Source organism: Chinchilla lanigera, unplaced genomic scaffold (assembly GCF_000276665.1).
Source record: "Chinchilla lanigera isolate Chin_1 unplaced genomic scaffold, ChiLan1.0 scaffold00038, whole genome shotgun sequence".
In the NCBI taxonomy this organism is placed as follows: domain Eukaryota; kingdom Metazoa; phylum Chordata; class Mammalia; order Rodentia; family Chinchillidae; genus Chinchilla; species Chinchilla lanigera.
In genome coordinates this window covers 7,892,783-7,912,567 of record NW_004955439.1, presented here as the reverse complement: position 1 = coordinate 7,912,567, position 19,785 = coordinate 7,892,783, and the positions used below count along the sequence as shown (strand labels likewise).

General features: G+C 34.2%; 1 protein-coding gene across 3 annotated transcripts in view; it reads left to right on the top strand.

The window, feature by feature from the left end:
- Oprm1 (opioid receptor, mu 1) overlaps positions 1 to 19,785 on the top strand; it is a 53,255-nt gene that overhangs the window by 11,250 nt on the left and 22,220 nt on the right. The gene's annotated exons all lie outside the window — the stretch shown is intronic.

Here is a 19,785-nt window from a genome sequence, read left to right as displayed (position 1 = left end):
TATATATATATATATATATATATGGTAGTTTAGATAGCTATACTACTAATTTCTATCAGTTCACTGAAATGAAAGGCTTTTGCTTATATAATTTGATCAATTTTGCATGTCTATATCTTACAATCTGAGCAACTACTTTGAAGATGACAATATGCAACATACTAACCATTGTTACTCACCTACTATCATGTTTTGAAATTTCGTATCAGTGCTTTTATTATTTTTTCTCTATGTAATAAAAAAAAGAAAATGTCATTCCTGACTGTTAGCTCTCAGACCATGTACAGGGGGAACAAAGGAACACTAGCATAAAATACAGTGTTCTGAGAATGTGTGAGTCCACAGCTTGCATCTCTTTCATGTGGGTCCTATGGATCCAAATTACATAATCTGTGCAAAAATTTATGGCAGTTCTGAAATGTTGCATAAAAGGAAAGAATTTTGTTATTTGCTCCCAAATTGTCTTCCCCCCAGTTTGATTCACATTGCTATCAGTGTGCGAACATTCACCAAGGTTCATTGTCTCATCTAGGTCAGGATTATCATCCCCTATAATAGTTTTATCTTTTCAGGGTCACAGTTTCTACAAAGATAAAGCGCTGTTTTTTGTCATTTCCCCCCTTTCCTGCCAACTCTTCTCCTAATGCCCTGGATCATTGGTGAACATGAGGAGATGGAGAAACTCTAAGGATGAACAACTGTAATTCACTTGATGCCTCATTAGTGCTTTTCATATTGTTGGATAATCCAGGGAGGAAAGATACCCAATTATTTTTTGGACCAAGTATCTGCTTTTTTAACTTAACTGTTTCACCGTGTGTATGTGTGTGTGTGTGTGTGTGTGTGTGTGTGTGTGCGCGCGTTCGTGTTCACACGAGCTTGGTACTGGGGATTGATCCAGGACCTCACACTAAGCTACAGCCACAGTACTTTTTCACTTTGTATTTTGAGACAGGGTCCCACTAAGTTGCCCAGTACTAAAAAATTACACTTTTAAATTGGTATTGCAGTCAAGAGTGTTAGGTAGAATCCAAATCTAAGAGCGGACAGCGTGGAATGAAACTCCTATTCACCAGCGGTATTATTCTAGTTAGAAAAAAAAAAATCCACTTACAAAGCCATCCTCTGAACTCTAGATTTGGAAATTTAAAAAGTGTGGCAGTGAAGACTGGCTCAGACCCTTGTTATCTGATTTTCTAATCAAAATAAAATTGATCAAAAGACGGCTTTCTTCATGAAGGATTCATTAGGGGTGACTCAGTTAATCCCTGTGTCTGTCCATCTCTAACACCTTCGTAATGGAATTTTCCCAAATTTACAAAGTAATGTCTATAAACTTCCGAAATCAGGGCAATAAGCTCTATAAATAAAGCACACACAGGGTGTAGCAGAGAATAATACCCTTGAGGTTTACAGTGCTCTCTGAGAACTAAAACTCTTCCAAATACAGAAGCCGTGGGAAGCAAGAGCTCAACGGAAGAGAGGGCCTTCTTTTTTTTTCGAACATTTCCCCCTGAAACAGCCAGCGAGAGGTTGAGCATTTTGTGGGAAAGAAAAAATGTGAGCTGAACAATGTTGCCAGAGCACAACCTGAACATCAGAACCTGAATGTGCTTGCCAAGAAGACAAGAGAAATTATTACCAACATCATAATTTCATACTTACTCAGCTCCTTTCAATTCTGGAAAAAAGAATCACATGGCTTGAATGATGTTAAACACGAGTTTGTTTCTTTTTCTGTTTGTTTTCTTTCTTCCGGTACCAGGAATTGAACTCACGACCTTGCATTTTCCGGGCAGGCGCTTTGCCTCTGAGCTAAATCCCCAGCCCCCTAAACACGACTTTGTTTCTTATGATGACGGTGACCAAAGACCACTAAAATAAGTGATCTTATTAAAAACAGGCAACACGAATTGAGATCCTTCAAAACAGCCTTTCCTTCTGATGGCAAAAAGAACCTTAATTAACTTCTTTACAAAATAACAAAGCATATATCTAAGGACTGAAGATACTGCCTTCAAACTTTAGGGGTCTTTGAATTTTTGATTATGTTGAATAATTTGATTCTCATAGAAATTTTTGTGGCTATATTCAGGGAGAAAATTGTTAGCCACACAAGTGTTAAAGAAGATCAAACACACTGACCACATTTGCTGAGCACTAACTATATGGACCACTCTCTTATGAGCCCCAGACACAGCAAAAGGTAGGTCAGCTGCAGTGCTTTCCAAAGGTTCATCCTAGTGGAGACAGTTAAACTATTTCATCAGTTAACAGGTGCCAAAAATAAGACTCTAATGAGCCTTGTCTTCTTTTAACCACACTATCAGGAAGGACCTGTTCTCAGTGTTGATTGTAATTAATTACTGTACTTCATCTTCCCATATAATCAAATCTATCAATAGGATAACTTTTGGCTTAAATCTTTGTTATATTTCCCAAATTTTGTTAAAGATACTTCTTCTGTGTTCAAGAAAAAACAGTGAAAAATAAGTAGAAAAGGGCTTGGTTTGTTTCCATAAAGGAATGAAAGAGATTACTATCAACCACAATGTATGAGTATTTTTCTCAAAGTAGCTATTATGAAAATATTAAGTTGGATATTTTGATAAAATAATAGAGTCTTGAGTACATGGTATTCATTCAAAATAAACGCAAGAATCATTCCTGTACATCCATTAATATGTCAGCTCATTGAAATAATGACCAGCCTACTTATGAACAGCATGTCACATGATCACAGCAGAAGGAAGATCAAGCTGGAAGTCAGATGTGAAATTTATGTTTTTTACCAGTTTTATAGAATTGCAAAGCTGAGAACTGTTAAGGGAGAAATTGATAATATCTTTTTAAAAAGGATTAGTGTTCTTAACAAAGGAGGAATGACCTATGTAAATAAATATACCATATTTACACAAGGCATTGTACATAAGTCAGTGTAACAAAGGATATTCAAAGAGCATAAAATACACCAATGATTGTTTCCATAAGATTATTATTTTATCAGCAAGAATTCCCAAATAGTATCTGAATGAAAAAACTAACACTCCCTCTACATACTCATGTTTTTAAGTAACTTTAAAATATATTTGATATACATATACATGTCTTCTGCTTTATCAAAAAAATATTAGAACACTAATACAATGATTTGGAAAAGCATGCTTTGGTGTAACCACCATGTTTTGTTCACACAGCTCTTTGAAGGAACATTGATCTATGAAGCAAAATGTTTATTAACATTCCAACTAAAATAAATGAAAACATGGAATTCAAAAGCTCAAAATATTTTTTGAAAGATTATGAGTCAAAGAAGTCTTTTGAAAACAGCTGTGTTGTCAGAACAATCAGAGGTTAGGATGCATTTGTTATCTTTAACACACATGACAACACATAGCAACCATATGCAATCGAAAAGAAAATAATGCTTTGTAAATATTAACTGTTAATCTGGGCCCATGTTCTAAATTCAGACATGAGTAAAACAGAACAAATAGCTTCCTAGTAATTTGTCTTCAGGAATTACTGTCTGTCTTAGTAAATTTAAAACTCATTATTAACATCATCATCATCGCTAACATTTATTGGAAGTTACTATATGTCACACCCTGTACCAACAATGCTCATAAAACTAGTTTTAAAAGTTTTCTTCCTTACACCAACAATTTAAGGAAAGTACTAATATTTTCCAGTGTTTGTAGATGGGTAAAATGGGATTAAGAAAATTTAAGAAACAATCACAATTCTGTCTAGCTAGTAATGACAGAACTAATATTTTAGTCAAAGACACAGATATAGATATATATAAATACTGAAACCTACTATATTCAATTGCATCAAGGAGGCATTTTTAGAGCAACTATGGTGGGCTCACCTGGATAACTGCTTCTAAATCTTATGTGGATTTCTATATCTTCTAATCCTTATCTTCTATATCTCATTTTCCAGAGTGTTTCCTAACAGGCAACCCACTCATGACTTTTCCTTTGTTAATAGACTCTGCTTCACAGAAATGAAAATCAGTCTCCATTAAAGTCTCAATCTGGAGGTTTTTCTTCATATCAGGCTGTGACATTTAAAACTGACCTTTTTTCTTGGGTGTTTAACTAGATCTAGGCCTCAGCTACAGCCTGCCTTTTTTGTCAAGACAGATATAATCCATTATTTGTAGAACTTATGATCCCAAAAGTTCACTTGTAATTCAAGCATCCTCTCATACTCTCTCCCCACCAACGCTGTTTTTTTGCTGTGACCTGTGGGTGAAAATAATCTATAGTAATAAAGCCATCAGGAGACAGGCCCTGTGCCAAGATCAATGCTGAGAGCTATAGCTCTGGCGTGGAGTTCTGGGTCTATTATTCAGCCAAGCACCCTGACAGTTTCATATTTTCATTTATATCAATGATCTTGTGTATTTTTAGAAATAGGGAATTTCCAGTTTGAAGACTGTAAGCTCCTTAAGAACAAAGCCTGTCTTTTTTTTTCCTTTCATGCTTGTATCTAGAACCCAGCAGATTAACAAATGGTCATGCCACCTACAGGAATTGAATTATTTCAGTACATTGTATTGTTTATAATGTTGCATGGACATTACATTTATTTCAACCTTTTGTATTTCAGTAGCTGAGGCAGTCACATATTTCTGGTTTGTAAAGATAATAATGCTTAGCTCTCTGTTCCTCTTGAGATAATGGCTGAAATAAACCTGGAATTCTCAACAGTAAAATTTTATAAAACAGATTGTTATTGCTTAATTGGGGAGAAAAGACTCCTTCAGGGTTATTTTTCACATTCAGTTTGAAAGGAGAGTCTGAGCCTGTGAACTCCCTACCTATTTCTTCTCCCATTTCATTGTCTCATGGAATCTCAATGGAAGAAGGGTTTTATTTTTTTTCCTTTTTTTATTTTAAAGAGGATAAAAAACAATAAAATAACAGCAACATAGGCAAAAACAGAACAACAAAAAAGCAATAAAATGATACAGGATTTCAGAACAAAATGATAGGAATTAACAGTGGTTGTTATATTATATATTATTGTCTTCAACAAAGTTGCTCAGATTACCAGATGTGAGAATGCAAGATTGATCAAACCATTAAAGAGAATGAAAAAGAAAAAAAGAAAACACTAGAAATGATACAGAGCTTCATTAAACAAAATGGTAGGAATTCACCAGTGGTTGTTATATTGCATATTGTTGTCTTCAAATTAGTTTTTCAGATTACCAGATATAAGCATGTAAAATTGTCAAAAAAATTAAGCCTTAACTATTCCTTTCAATAAACCAATAGACATCCGCAGTATAATTATCCCACTTATCTATAAATTTGCCTTCCTTCTTTCTTTTTTTCCTTTTCCTCTTTCCCTCATCCCAGTTTTTCCTTCCCTTTGAGCAATTTATTTCCCTTGCACAGTATCTAGTGTACCTTTTGGGTTTAATTTACTCTTTCAGGATCTTACACTAAAGAAACAATGTGACGTTTACACATGTGGATCCAATTTATTTCACTCCTGATTATGGTATCTAATTGCATCTATGTGCCTATAAATGAAGCTCGAGTTTATCTTTTTTGTAACTGAGTAATATTCTGTTATATAAAAATACCACATCTTTTTTATCCATTCCTCAGCTGATGGGCATTTGGGTTATTTCCAAGATTTAGCTATTCTAAATTGTGTTGCTATAAACATGGGTGCACATATGTCGCTGTAGTATGATGTTTTCATTCTTTGAAGGAAGGGCTTTAAAAAAGAATAGTGATGATAAGAAGTGAGTCAGAAAGAAAATTAAATCTGCAAAAATCTAAGAAGAATCAGTTTAGAAAGAGAGAAATAACTTTACTCAGGGATTTCCCTAGAGTATCCACCTAATAATATTTTTAAAAAGACATTCTTCTCCATTTCCTTGTCTTCTTCACTGAGCAAAACACCGGGTAGACAGGCTGAGTGCAAGTTAGCTAGAATTACTGCCAAGTGGAAGTAATCAGGCCTGGTACTCCAGGGAAACTAAATAAAGTAAGCAAATACCAACAGTACTAGAAATCCTCCCTTTTCATTGGTGATTCATACCCATAACTCTTCTCCTGAAATGGTCACTTGCAAAGAGTATGATAACATAGCCTCTTCAACTACCAGACCAATATTTCCCATAGACCATTCTAGCTAATTCCACATTCTATGCTTTAGAAGCAGATTGGAGATAATGTGGTATCTGAAAAGACTTTCAGTAAATGGAATTCAGCATTATTGCATCAATACGACAGACTGAAACTGACACACATTGAGGAATCAGTCCTGAGTTAGGAATTTTACACTTGAAAAATAATGGCCTTGTGGAGAATAAAGTAGGATTTTGCCCCAGAGAATGAAATCACATGATGACATGTGCCTAAGGAATCCAGGTGCATCTGACAGATGGATCACACAAGAAATTACACTAGGTGACTAAAGAAACTTCTAGCTTCCACTACGCCCCATCTCCCTTCATACACATTTTGATATGCAAAGTTTAGGACAAGAAAATGAAGTTCTACTTCACAGAGTAGAAAATACACTAGCTGTAAAACTTACTAGAATCTCATTATCTGTAAAATGGGTAGCAAAAGTTGTGAATTTAAATATATTTAACAGAGGTTGATATTTGTTTGTGAAACCAGATAATGACAAGCTAATTGGAAAAAAACAGATTTACGTTTTTTTTTTTTTTTTCTGGAAAATGTCAAAACATAGGTTTCTTTGGAATTAGCCCTAAATTTATGCTCAGCAGAGTAAGCCAAGCAGGTGGCCCTGAAAAGAAAACTCAATGTTTTTGTAGTTATTTTCCATCCAATGAAATTAATGTTTAATAAGGACAAAATTCCTGCTACATAATTGTAGTTTCAATACTTTTTCTTTACTTTTTAAAATATTTTTATTTCAAAGATTAAAAAAACTAACAAAATAACAATGAAGACAAAATAAAAACAACACAAAAACAACAAAAATGATACATGTCCTCAAAACAAAATGATAGGAATTAATACACAGTATAGCAGAGATAATTGTACTACTAATATCTGTTGCTTTGTTGAAAGGAACTGTTAATGTGTAATTGTTTGATCAATCTTACATGTCTATACCTGGTTATATGTGCAGCCATTTTGTAAAAGTTGAAAGATTTATACAATCTGAAGATAAACCAGAGTATATGTGCAGCCATTTTGAAGATAGCATTATGTAATATAAAAATCATTGTTAATATTCTATCACCTTGTTTTGAAATTCTGTATCATTTTTATTTTTCTCTATGCTGTTGTGTTTAAGTTTTTGTTTTTCTTATTTTTGGTTTTTTTTTTCTTTTAAAATGAAAAACAAAATTTATAGGTACATACAAGTATAGCTGGGATAGATGTCTGTGATTTATTGAAAGGAACAGTCAGTGCTTAAAATTTTCTTTTTTCTTGCCCAATTTTGAATGCTTGAATCTGGTAATCAGAACGACTGATCTGAAAACAACAATATGCAGTATCAACACTATTTCACCGTCCAATACTCCTTCAACTTTGCTACAATATTTTACATGCCATCCTCAAATAAAATTTTTATAGTTCTTCAATAGACTGAAAGTTCCTGTAAGGCAGGAGAGATGTATCTCACTTGAGAAACAGTGCCTACCCAAAATAAAATTGAAAAAAATGTTATGCGAATGTTTGCTGACTCAGTGTTGAGGTTAAGATTTTATGGTGAACAAGAGTAATTATGAAACTATAGAATTTATTAAAATTTGTACCTTACCTACAGTTCTTAAGATATTTTATTTTATACACAAAGTCCAATGAATGTTTTTAGTATTAACTAGGAGAAATTATAATATGTATTACTAATCATGTATTGAGTATATAAAATATATCAAACTGCTCTAAGGGGTTTTTTTACATGGTAATAGTGATTTATATTTTAGTTTTTACATAGTTCAGTATCCTGCATACTTTCCAAAATGAATGTAATGAAAAAACGTAATTAATATTATGAAACTGAAGAGGGATTTCAAAAATAGAAGATCATCCTAAAAGACAGTAAAACATTGCATTTGAGGCTTTTTTAGTAAGGTATAAATCAGTCATTTTTGTACTTTTCCTATTTAAAATATGGTTACATACTTTTATTTGTAATAAAAGCATTGTTAGTGCCAAATGAGTCCATTGTAAGTTGGAAGAGAGCTCTGTATTGATTTAATAACACTTCTTGCGCTGTAAGACTAAAATTTCTGCCTTTAAATTCTAATGAGATTTGCTTTGCCAAATTACTACTTTATTCATGAATCACATTTTCTCCTAACAAATGCTATTCAATCCGCCACAGGGGAAGGAAAATACTTCCTAAAAAAAAATCTCTGTGCCTGAAAGTACTTAGAAAAATATCTCAACAAGCTGCTTTGTGTTTCCTAGAAAAAATCCCAGGTCAGCATGATAGTTAAGTCATAAAGAATTGCATAAATTTTGGATGGAAAGCAGTCATTATAGGTACATAATTTTATATAAATCAAGATGTGTGGAAACTAATTGTATTACCTTTACTTTTCTTTCAATTGGTCCTCAAAGATTATGGAAAGCTGCCATTGCAGACATTAAGCAAATGCCAAAATATTTAGATCAGCAGGTACTATGGTATACTAGAAGGAATTAGCATGGACTTCTCAACAGTTTTGACCAACAAACTTTTAAGTTAAGTCTTTATGGCTCTTAATTAAGTCTCCCTTTGCAAAACTTAGCAGAAATTGCAACATTTTTAGTTCAATTCAGCTCCTTTGATTGCATATTCTGATACAAAATACATGATTCTTTGCACCATGTTTTGCTATTATTAAATATTGCACATGGTTATAACACTACAGCTTGCATGCTTATGAACACACACATGCGTGCACACACACCTGCACACAAACATGCCTGCACACACGCACACACACAAACCGCAAATAAAGTAAATCCTAATTATCTCTATATTTTGTCTACATAGCAAAATATAGCCAAGTATTTCAAATGTATAATGTTAAACAGTTTTCCTCCTTGGCAATCATTCTAAATCTCAGTTCTCTTTTCTTTACAATAGGGAGAGTAATCATAGTTGTCTTAGCTACTACTATGGTTTTTGTGAATGTCAATTTGCACAAACATAAAAGCATTTGCAAACTTTAATATACTTCATAAAATCAATTGACTTATTAATGATCTAAGTTTCATGGTTCATGAATTGCAACAGAGCAATGTAGCAATAAAGGGTGCAAACATTATAACAAATATTTATAAATTTAAATTCTGGTCTACTATTGGTATTTTTTCAGTCTGATTTGTTTTTATTGTAATGAAATATACACAACATAAAATTTACTATTTTAGCAATTTTTGCTAGTAGATGTTTGTGATGTAAAAGTAATACATTCATTGTGGAAAGTTGTTCCATACACATATACAGAACTATACGTACAAATATCCCATGCAAACCCCTTTACCTCCCTTCCCCCACCCTCATTCCTGTCCCATCCCCCATTCCCAGATCACACTTCCCATCTCCAGTCTCCCCCATCCACAGATGCACTTCTCATTTCCCCAAGTCTTCCTCCCGGTCTCCTACCACATCTTTTTTTGCAAATTTTTACATTTTAGAGAGAATAGAAAAACAATAACTAAATAACAACAACATAGACAAAAACAAAAGAACACAAAACTGATAAAAAAAGATAGCGTTTCAAAACAAGATGATAGGAATTAACAGTGATTGTTCTATTGCATATTGTTATCTTCAACGAAGTTGCTCAGATTACCAGATGTAAGAATGCAAGATTGATCAAACCATTAAACAGAATAAAAAATGAAAACAAAAAAAAATTAGAAGCTATACAGAGCTTCACTAAATAAGATGATAAGAATTCACCAATGATTGCTATATTGCATATTGTTGTCTTCAAATTAGTTGTTCAGATTACAGATATAAGCACACAAAATTGGTCAAAAATTTAAGCATTAACTGTTCTTTTCAATAAGCCAATAGACATCAGCAGTACAATTATCCGAACTATCTGTATACATATATATTTTTTCTCTTCCTTCTTTCTTTTTCTGCTTTCCCTCATCCCAGTTGTTCCTTACCTTCAAGCAATTTCTTTCCCTTTCATAGTGTCTATTGTACCATTTGGGTTTTGTTTACTCTTTCAGGTTCTTACACTAGGGAGAAAATACAATGTTTACACATGTGGGTCTGATTTATTTCACTTATGCGTATGGTCTCTAGTTGCATCCATTTACCTATAAGAGCCTCGAGATTATGTTTCTTTATAGCTGAGTAATACTCCACTGGATAAAAATACTGAATCTTTTTATCCGTTCCTCTGTTGATAGGCATCTGGGTTGTTTCCAAGGTTTAGCAACAACAAATTATGCTGCTATAAACATGAGTGCACATATATCACTGTGCTATGATGTTTTTAATTCTGGAAAGCACTGTGAAAGTCAGTGTGGAGATTTCTCACAAAACTGGGATTAGAGGTCCCACTTAACACAGCTATCCTATCTTTTTTATTTTCCTCTTTAAATTATCTTTATTTTGTGTTTCTCACATTAGAGAAACTATGTATGTTTACACTTCTGTGCCTGATTTACTTTCCTTAGCATTATTGGGGCTTCCGATTAATGAACTGGATAATTATCCAGGCAGTTGTTTCTTTATTAATCAATTGAAATCCTGTCCAATAGTTTCTCCACACCCCGAGGGATTTTTAGTTATCTTAATAATTTTTTGATGACTTATGAAAACGCAATTACATCTTATCATATGCAAGTAATCATATCATATGATTGTATCATATCATATCATATCATATCATTGTATTTCTTTATTTCCACTGGATACATTAAATATTTTCATTCTACCTATTTCATCCAGCTAGTAATTTCCATATTATATTGAATAAAAATGGGAAAAGTAGATATCCTTGTTTTACTCCTGATTTTAGGAGAAGATTTTCATCACTTCAGCATTGAGTGTGATGTTTACTGTGGGTTTTTCAAACAGAGCTTTTATATTTTGAAGTAGCTTCCTTCTATTCTCACTGTAGTGGTGTTTTTATAATGAAAGTATGTTGAATTTTGCCAAGAGCATTTTCTGCACTCAATGAGATTATCACTTTTCCGTTTTATTCTATTAAAATGGTGTGTTTTGATGATCAATTTTCACATATTGAACTACTTTTGAATTCCAGAAATAAATCCCTCTTGATCATGATATGCTAGAGAATTCATTTTTATCATATATCACTGAGGACCTTTGTATCAATTTTCATAAAGAACTGCCTGGATAATTTTTCTTTCTTACAGTATCTTTGCCTGGCTTTGGTGTCAGGACATCACAGAGTGAGTCTTTTCTTTTCACCATCTTAGAAATCTGTGTAAAGTGTGGATGTTAAGTCTTCTTTAGATGGTACAATTTGCCAGTGATTGTATCAATTTCAGGCTTTTTATCCACTGGAATTTTTTCCTTACAGATTTAATTTCTCAGTTGTAGATCTATTCAAGAATTTCTACTTATTTGTGATAATAAGTTTAACACATTACTTTCTCAAATTATACAGAAAACAAATTATGGAGTTGCAAATCAATCAAACAGTTTCAATAATACTGTTTTATATTAATAAAATTTTAGTGTATAAGTGTTGTAGCTTAGCTCAGAGTTAGATATTCTATTTCTGAATTGATATTCCTGTTTTGTTCATACATTGTTTTCATGAATTTCACGACGTATTCCTTTAGTGCTTTGAATAACTTTAAGACAATTCTTTCCCATTTTTCTAGTAGCTCTGGTTTCTCTGGTTAACAAGTTCTATTGGATTGTTTTTCTTTAGGACATACTTTCCTGCTCTTTTGTGTGTCTCATGATCATTTTGTTTAAAATAAATCTGGCTTGGACGCAGTAATATGGTAACTCTGGAAATTAGATTCTTCCCTTTCTTTGAGGTTTGTTTTATTATGTTCATTTCATTTCATTTCATTTTGTTTGGGTTTTGTTTTAAAGATTGTCTCTGTGCCCAGGATTGTCCATAAATTTAAACTTAAGGTCTTTTCAGGCTTTTCTGAGTTGGTGCTTTTGCCTGGGTGTGTGTAGTGACTGTCTTATTTTCTTTGTATGTGCAATTGCTTGTGAGTTTCCTAATCTCCAAAAAGGGAAGTAAAAAATTAAAATGAGTAAGGTTCTGAGAGTGCTTCTGGCCTTAGAATGCCTGAAAGTTCCTTCACCTGTGAAAGGAATATGTAACACTGGAGGGCAGTGCAGCTGCTTCCCTCTTTTTCTGCACCTCTAAAACAGGAGCAGAATTCATCATGACATTTGTGAAGCAGGTATGACCTACCCTGCTCTCACAAACTACATTCAAGCTGGTCCAGCACCTCATGCATTGCCTACCACCAGATTAGGAGTGGAAATTGGGAAGCTGCTACCAGGAGTTGAAATGGAACAAAATTAACTGTCATTAACTGTTCAAATCTTCTAAAGCTTTTATACCTTCAATATACTCCGATGTTCTAAAATATTTACAGTGCAATTGCTATGTAGATGGGAGAGACAGATTCTTTGTGATACTGAGCCATCTGCTTAGATTCCTTGCCACTAGTATTACTGATCAAGCTTTTTAGTAAGTTTGCTATGAAAATGAAGCTATATTATCCAAGTAAGTCCCTTAGAGCAATGCCTAGTAAAACATAAGCAGTTAGTAAATGTTGGCTATGATTATAATCTCAAAATTAGAATCTATCCTCTGTATTACGCAATTTGTTTTAGTGGTAATTTTTAGTGGTAACATAATGACCTCTTTCCCATTCTGGAAATTAAAGCTCAGGAATTAGGTTAAAGTCACAGACTCAGACCTGTATATTCTAATTTCAAACTCAGTGTCCTTCCCACTAGACTATAGTGGAGTGTTTTATTTATGACTTCATTCATAAGACAAACTAGAAGTAATTGACAAAGTCAAGGTAGTTTTATTACTCAAGGGTCTGTGGGTTCACAACACTTGAGTAGAGTTGACCTTACTCTTAAGATAGTGTATGCATTGGCTATGAACTGGGAATCTCTAGGAAGACTGCTACCATTAAAGGTAATTCTTTGCTCTTAAACCTCATAACACGTATTATTTTAATTAAGGGAATGTTAAGTAGTGATTTTAAAATAGAAAATATCCTTAGATGCAGTCCCTACACCACACATTTTCATCACTTTCTCATCACCAACAGATAACACCCAACATGCACAGCTTACAGAAGTGTATTTTGGCTCACAGTTTCCAAAGTGTTAGTCCATGGTCAACTGGATTCAACACAGAAAAAAAATGATGAAACAGTCTGGGGGGAGGAGTTGCTCACATCCTGGGATCCCAGAAGCAGAGAAAGAAGGGAGCAGCTGTGAAGAGAGATACGCCCCCACCTCCTAACAGCACATCAGCTACAGCCCCCTCCATCATCTATTCACCTTTAAAAAGTTCCACCTCTGAGTACATGAGATTTTGGGAGTCATTCTTCATCCAGACCACAATACAAACAAATGAGTTGATTATAATGGAGCAAATTGGTCTTCACTCTGATGTCTTCTAAAGCTTGTTGCATTCATATTTGAAGGGTGGAGTGCATTGTAGGGCAAGAGTTAACTTAGAGTATGATGAAGATCTAGCTGAAGTCACACTACACAGTCATAGGCTCTGAAAAATGGGAGCAGCTCTGAAAAAAGGGTGAGACGGTATGTGATACTAGATTCCATAATCCCCCAGGCCCACTTGGAATGGGCTTTCATGCTTTGCATAAACACAAGGCAGGAATGCATCTGAAAGTGCCAGTGGGCATCTGCAACAGCTACCATGCCCCTACACAGCCTGTAGCCATCTGTGAACATACTGGAACTTCCTAACACTTCCCTGTATTTGCTAATTGTGCAGTCCTGGTGAACATCATATTACCTCATATAACCTCCTCTTCATTGTTGTCTGCAAGTACATCTTACTATTGGTGCTCACCATCCAAAACCCATTAGCAAAATACCTATTGTCAATTTTTTTAACCTGGCTTACTGACCTTGCTGTGGCAAGGGAATGAGACCATCTCAGGGATTTTTAGGTTATATTTAGTGATCTGGAAGACAATTCAAGGACGCAAAGGAGTGTCTGTGAGGCTACTGTCCCAAAACAAGGGTAACTTGATGAATTGATAACTTTTTTTTATTTAGGAGACATATTTAAATGGGCAGGACTGGAGCTGACATTGACTAAGAAGGAGCAGTCACATGACATTAATCAAGAGAGGGAGACATGTGGTGCTGTTGCAGGAGATTTTTGTTTTATCTCTCTTATAGCCATACATACCAGTCAAACCTGTTTTGGTCTTGTTGTGTCATTGTCATGCAGAATCCGCATCTATTGTGGCTATCCTATGGCATTGTGTTCCACGAGGTAGTACCCCTGACTGTTAGCAATTAAGTTAGCTCCCTGGAACCTGTCAAGGGCTTTTTCCTTTGCACTGTAACTCAACATTTCTACTATTATATTTCATCCCTTCTTCTCCTCTAGCTATAAGAGAACAAGAGGAATAAGGCCTAATATAAGAGTGGCAACACAACATGGTATATGCCCATTTAAAAAAAAAAAACACATAATGTATAATCTGTATAATAATAATGTTGCACAATTAATAGACAAGAGCAAGCTTTTTGGTGTCTATCCTTCTGGTACATTATGTATTTCTCCATATACCCCATTTATATCCCCTTTACTTCAGTTTTCCAGCTTATTAATATATTGTTTGCTTTTCCCTCATTCTGTTTTCCAACTCACCCATAGAATTTTGAAGAACAGAGAGTGAGATGGACTTAAGGAATACATAGTATGCTAGTGGCTCATAATCAGATTTCAACTGCCTTCTAATCCTCCAGAGACTTGCTGGTTTTCCAGAAATATCTAGGATCTCTCTCCCAATTATTGCACCAATTTTGTAATAGATGCACTTGCTTCCGTACAGTTTGCAGACTGGACAATACATGAGCGTGAAGTATGGGTTGCTCCTGCTGTGGAAATCCATCCCACAAAGGTATACTATTGAGGTTGCCTGAGATTTATATTGTCTATTCTCAGTCATAGAAAGTCTTTCAGGGTTTTGATTTATCCAGCATATTATCAGCTTGCTGTTGCTGAGACAAAATGTTGGAAATATGCAATTTAAAGGAAAAAAATGTTTGTTTTGGCTCATAGTTGTAGGTGTTTCAGTCCATTATTGGTTAACTCTAAGGTAGACACATCATGAGAGGAGGACACAGAGAAGTGTGCTTTACTAATCTCCTAGCCCTTCAAGCTGACAATCGAGATTGAGTGGCAGAACTTCCTTTCTTCTGACTTCACATTTTATGAGTAAGAGCAACCTCTAGCCTCCTTAATTACTTTAAGATCAATTATTCCCCAATAGAATGCAAGACAGTGAATAGAGATTTTTTCCTAAAAGTTTTCCTAAGGAAAAAAATGAAAGAAAAAGCAATGGAGATTATAAGGTAGAAAATGAGGTCAAGAGACAGCAGCCAATGAAAAAATATAAGCTGGTAAAATGTGTTCAAGAAATCTCCAAACCTTTTCTGTATTTGTACTCATATTTTTAGCCTTGTTGCCAGTGACTATCAGCAATGACCAAGGAGTCACAGCACATGTACTTTAAATCCTATCTGTTCATTTTCTCAAGGACAAACCCTCATTCAGTTCTATACTCAATTATCTCTGCTTCATCAAGTTTCCATTATTGCAACGTTATTCAGTAGCATAAAACTTTCTCTTGTATATCAAATCATGCATTAGAAAAAACTTTCTTGAAATCATGTTCCTGTCTGTCTCTCTTCATGCCAAATACCTCAAGGGTTTCAACAGCTTCTGTCTCCAGGTATTCAGTTCCCATTTACTCTTTACCTACTATCTCTTTGTTACCCAGCTCTACCAGTCCACGGAACATCTTAAAGACATCAGTGATGTCTATTCTACTAAAGTCTATAGACACAGCCCTGTACTTGTGTTACTCTGTCTCTGTGATAGTTAGCAAATCTAGCCACTAGACTTTCTCTTTGCTATACATACTTTTTCCTTCACTGTTCTTCCACTATGTCATGCTTTAAAAACAGAAATTGTCTCAAAATTTCCAGGAGACTTTCGGCATAGCCATCTTTGTAAAGAAGGTAAAACTACTTTGCACATTTACCTTGATTTAGCTCTAGAGTGGGCCCAGTTGTGCTGAGACAAACTGCTTTATGTTGTCAGGAAATATTCCCCAAAATACACCAACTTCACAGTATAAAAGCTTTTTTCAATTTTAGATGGAAACAAGAGAAAGGAAAGGAAAGAAATTCACAAATATATGTAGCTCTCTGTGCCTTCAGCTATTCGCCATGAAGGAAAAGGGGTTAGAAAATGTGGTCTTAAATGTGTTTTTTGGATATTTCTTTTTCTCATTCCATGATTTTCTATGCCTGAAGTTGGTTGTTGTTTGTTGTTGCTGCTGCTGCTACTAGTAATTTAAAATTTGACAAATTGATAAGGCAAAAGGGAATATTCCCTCTTCGCTTTTACTTCCAAAAGTTACTGACTCCCTAAGCATTTTTTTTATTTTACAACAAAAAAAGTAATCTATACCTTTATTCTATTATTCAGTTTCATTTAACAAAGATTTTCTGGTGTTAATCTTTCTCTGGATTTTAAGCTGAATCAATAATTTCCCTCTAGTTTCTTTTCTTTTAACTTTCCATTTATGTTACTGTTCATATCTTACTTATATTGACTGAGCAAAATGTGTTCATTACAAAAAGTGACATTCGTCCAGCCACCACCAATTGTGTATATGGAACGTGATACTTGTATTATTAAATTCAAAAGAAAACAATTTTACCCACAGGCTACACTATATAAAATTGACAGTCTAGAGCATATACTTGAGATTTAAAAACTTCCCCAAAAAGTTTTCTAATACTGATCTTGATATTTTTCCACAAAGATATTAACATTGGTGGCATTGTTTATCATATTTCAAAATTCTCTATTGTTTCTTCAACATTAAAAAATATCTAATGGTGTATCGTATTTGAAGTTAATGGTAATATATACTTGGTTTTTTATGTCTAACACTCTCAGATCCTAAAATGTAAGATACTTCCTATTCTAGGTCCTAAATTTTAAAGCTATTTCAGAAAAAAAAAAAAAACATGGGTGTTTATGAGAGATGCAAAGCATTGTTTTCCATGAAACCAAAAATGCTAGCTCCTAAAATGGATGCTCTGATTTTTTAAAGTTATTTGGCTCCAAAGAATAAATGTATTAGAGAAAGAGGAGTTGAAGGGAAAGGAGAGCATTGGGGAAAAAGAAGAATCAAAATATATCATGTACAGGTAAAAATTCCCTACGATGCACATGATATTTATGTATACCTAAGTTGTACCAATAAACTAAATTTTAAAAAAGAATAAATATCATATATTTACAAGCAAAATCCTGAAGTGACAAGTAAGAACATTTCACCCAATTATAACTGCTTATGTACATCAGAGAAATAACATAGTAGTTTTTCTGCATACATAAATATTATCACAGAGTATAGAAATTAAAGAGTCAAAATGTGCTTTTTCATATAAACTTCTGATTGGGCAAACGCAATTTATGCCCTGATATAAAATTTCAGAAATTAAATAAGGCAGGGAAAAAGCATTTCCAAAGAAGTGAAATCCAAAAACAATCAAGCAAGGTCTTTTGGGTATAATGAAGAGTCTCCTCTCACTTCCTTTCCTGTGTGCTCTCCCAGCCCTGTGCTGAGTTTCCAAGTCCAGAAAGAGGATTTGAAGAGCCTTGCAAAAGTACATAATGAAATAAGAGGAACAAATAGAATAGGCAGTAAAGACCAAGAGAATAAAATGATGACATTAGCAGAAGAGGTAGGACAACGAAAATATAAGCCATTAGATTCTACACACCTATTCAGAGGATAAACTTTCATTTTAGTTGTTCCTAGCACCAAGGGCAAAAATAAAAATATGATTTTAATACCCACTATGTATAAAGTTCAGCATTGCTCTAAGAAAGCAAAACTTTCCCTTGCTCTGCCTAAAATGTACTTTTAACATTAATTGGCAATATAGGACACAAGGACAAAGAAACTAGAGAATATAAAGAGAGACAAAAAGATCAAGAGGATGTGGATAAAGGCAGAATAGCACCCAACCAGAAAGTCTCTGGTGTTGACCCTGTTCTGGTGACAGAATGACGATAGTTAGTTGACCTCTGGAAGGCAACGCCTGTTAAATTTTTGGAAGCTTCTGTCTTTTCTTTTGAAGCAATCTAACCAACATTCATCACTCTTTTTCCACAGGGCTCAAATGTCTGAGGTCACTACTCTCACTTTTTGCGACCAACAGCTCCTTAGAAATGTCAGTGATCACATGGCATCATTTTGATACAAATATTGATGAAATTAAATGTTTTAGAACATTTTACAACAAAGTAGGAGATTTCCTGCTCCCTCCTTCACTAAGAGAGTGAAAAGTATAACAGAAAATAACAAACTAATATATGATCTCTAAGTTAATAAAAATGAGAGTGATCATTAATTTCCTTTTAGTTTTTGTTATTTTTAGAATCTCTCTTTCTCTTTACTCCTTTCTCTCTCTCTCCACCCCCACAATACCAGCATGAAATAAAGAAGAAATCTAGGCAGATGCTGATTTGAATACTTTTTTAACCTATTAATAATATGAAAAATGGGACAATTACCTCTCTTTCATTTGATTTACCCAATTAATTGTGAAAATTAAAATGTGATAGTTTAAGGAGTTTTTCTCTATTAGAAATATGAATTTCTGTGTGAGGGTAAGCGGACATAAAAGTCATGGCAAATAACCTTTCCAACCACGGTGCTGAACATGAACAAGGGGCTTAGTTAATCCTCACTGAATTAAATACACATCTTCCTTCTTCACTCAATTTGGTAAAAATTTGAAATGACAGCATAAGCCCAAGAAGAAGACACAATCCTCTGGGCACCCCTATTGTTTCTATTACAAACGATTAATAAAAGTAAGTTGAGTAACAAAGTGAATGATGTGGTATAAATCAGCAAACTGGATTCTAAAACATATTCTTCCCTCTTTTGCACTCTGTTAGTCAGTTTCATTTCTGAACTGAGATAGGTCATCACAATTCAAAGGATCAGCTCAAAAGTAAAACAGTTTTCACAGCCCACTGGGCCCACACATGTTCATTACTCAATATGGCTTCATTTAGCTCAACTTTGCCAAAATCAGCAAATTTTTGGAAAGAAGCAATAGCTGGGAAAATGGCCTGAAGAATAGGTCTGAAAATAGATGGGAATATTAATTTGTAACAACAAAAATGGACATTTACAAGCAAAAGGTATATATACAAAAGAAATGCTGAGCGACCAACAAAATAATTTTCATGATGCCTCTTGCCCAACATAGTACCTTGTCTCCCCAGAAAACCATTAGGATCTATCAACTATTGAAGACATTAAGAAGAACACAACTTTGTAAAGCACTGCATGGTAATTCCTTTGGATTCATAGAACAATAAAGCTATTCAATCATCTAGAGCAAATTAAAAGATACATCTATTGTGAAAATTCCAATGGGATAGATAGAATGAAAACCATAGCTGGGGCCTTTTCTTAGAAGAGAAGACCCAGTTCAGAGGGTACATTAGGTACAACTAATATCAAAAAGGCCCTGAAAATCTAGATG